Genomic DNA, 2,792 nt, shown 5'->3' with positions numbered 1-2,792 from the left:
TATGTATAACTGATTCACTTTGTTGTAAAGGAGAAACTAACACACTATTGTAAAACAGTTATACTCCAATAAAGATGTTTAAAAAAAAAAAACGTACACACAAATGTTCACAGCAGCATTATTCAGAGTAGTCCCAAAGTGGAAACAACCCAAATATCCATCAACTAATGAATGGATGATCAAAATGTGGCATATCCATACAATAAAATATTCAGTAATAAAAAGGGATGATGTACCGATACATGACAAAATGGATGAACTTTGAAAACATGTTACTTGAAAGAAGCCAGTCACAAAAAGACTACATATTGTATGATTTCATTTGTATGAAATGTCCAGAATAGGTAAAACTATGGAGACAGAAAGTAGATTAGTGGTTACCTAGGGCTGGGGTTGGGGGAGGTGGGAGAAGTGGAGGGTGACTGCTAATGGGTTTCTTTTTGGTATGATGAAAATATTCTAAAATTCTATTGTGATGCTTGCACAACTTTGTGAATATACTAAAATTAATTGTCATATTAAATGGGTAAATTTTATTGTATGTGGATTGCATCTCAATAAAGTTTTAAGAAATATTATAAAAATAAAAAATATATGAACTAAGTATTTCTTAATTTGATTCCTTATAATATTTTTAAAAGAAAAACAATTAATTAGTTCCCAGTTACGACTGAGAAAGAAATCCTGCCTTTTCCTAGCTCTCTGTCCTTGGGGAAATCATATTACTTCTCTATGCCTGTTTCTACATCTGTAAAATGGGATAAAAATAATGCCTAACTCATACGGGCAGTGTGAATATTAAATGACATTATATATGTGAAGCGCTTAAAACAGTGCTAGGCATATAGCTCTCTGTACTAGTTATTATTAGTAATAGTAATGGTAAATATATTTTATAACAGTAGTGGTAGATCTTAGTAATGACTATTTACATTATTGCAAATAATGTTTTATTAGGAATGATAATTTATAATATTGGAAATGTATAATATTAGTAGTAATAATTGCATGCCCTCTGGCATCTTTAATTTAACTCATGATTTTGACAAACTCAAAGACATTACAACTATTTAATATACTCATTTGTAATGTTTTTCTTATGGTGATGCTCATACACTAATTTCTAGTGTACAAATCCCCCCACTGAAAAATACCAACATTTTCAAAGACTTCTGAGGACAGCCACCCCCCAAGTGATAATGTTCCTGCTTCTATTTCCAAGTGAGGTCACATTCTGAAATGGTGGGGGTTATGTATCTTTTTGGAGGACACAATTCAACCCATAACAATTCTCCATTATGCAGTCCTCACTGTGGACAAATCCCCATGTTTATAAATCTGTACTGTTGCCAAGAGCAGATGACAAATCCCCAAGCCCTGTGTAAATAATTCCCTTGAAAAGTACCCTCTCTTCATTGTGGCATATCCCCTCTTTCACAAATACCCAGCTGGCAAATACTGTATTAGTTTTCTATCATTGTGTAACAAATTACCACAAACTTAACAGCTTCAAGCAACACCCATTTATGATCTCACAGGTCAGAAGTCCAAGTAAGCTTGACTGGGTTCTCTGCTTAATGGTCTCACAAAACCAAAGTCAAAGTGTTGGCCACACTGGACTCTTCTATGGAGGCTCTTAGGAAAAATCCATTTCAATCTTATTCATGTTATTGGCACATCTTAGTTCCTTGCAGTTGTAGTACTGAAGTTCCCATTTCTTTGTTGGCTGTCGGCCAGTGGTGGTTGCTCTCTGCTTCTAAAGGCCAACTGCATGCCTCACAATGTGGGCCTCTTTGTCTTCAAAGTCAATTAGGACGTGCCAAATGCTTCTCATGCTTCCAATTTCTCCAGCATCCTCTTTTGTCACCAGCAGGAGAAAACTGCATTTCTGAAGGGCTAAGGTACTTAACTAGATTAGGCTCACCTGGATAATCTCCCTATTTTAAGGCAAACTGATTAGTAACCTTAATTACATTTGCAATTAATTTGCTACATAATGTAATATAATCATGGAATTATATCTCATCACATTCACAGGTTACATACACAATCAAGAGGAGATGTTTATATAAGGCCTCCTGCAATCACTTTTGCACTATCTTCGTATTCACAAATATTCCACTGGCATATCTCCATTGACAATCCCCATTGGCAAATCTCCCTTCTCATAAATATCTACTCACTGGAAAATCTTTCATTCCTTAACATGTTGGGGAAAAATATCACCCCATTCCAAAAAAAAAAACCCTTAAAATATCTCCACTCATGACCCCTCTTGACAAATCTCACTGAGAAATAAAAACTATTGACATATCACCAGTCTGCCACTGAAAAATCTTATGCATAAACACCCACTGGCATCTTTCTTATTTATAACCCCTGTTGAAAAATCTCTTTTTATAAATAACCTCCATAATACATACTCCATTGTTGTTTGTCCATTGAAAAGTCTTTATAAACACCCAGCTGATGGTGTAACTTATTTATAACCTTTGATGACAATGTGCCTTGTTTTTAAACACTTGACTATTGGCATATATCCTATTGCCCAGCTCATTTAAAAAATATACCCATTATAAATACCCTTGTTGACATATACCCCATTGACAATATCTGTTGTATGTCTCTCCATTCATATACACCTATCAATGTATCCCTAAGTGATAGCTCCACATTTACCAGGATCTATATTCATAAAAAGCTCTCCCCCTCAACCAGGTATAACTCTATTTTTGATCACTGGTGACAAATCTCTTTATTCTTAAGTACTCACCAAAGTCATATCACTCATT

The sequence above is a fragment of the Physeter macrocephalus genome, chromosome 21, assembly GCF_002837175.3.
Source record: "Physeter macrocephalus isolate SW-GA chromosome 21, ASM283717v5, whole genome shotgun sequence".
In the NCBI taxonomy this organism is placed as follows: domain Eukaryota; kingdom Metazoa; phylum Chordata; class Mammalia; order Artiodactyla; family Physeteridae; genus Physeter; species Physeter macrocephalus.
The sequence above is the reverse complement of the archived record's forward strand: the minus strand, read 5'-3'. Positions refer to the sequence as shown.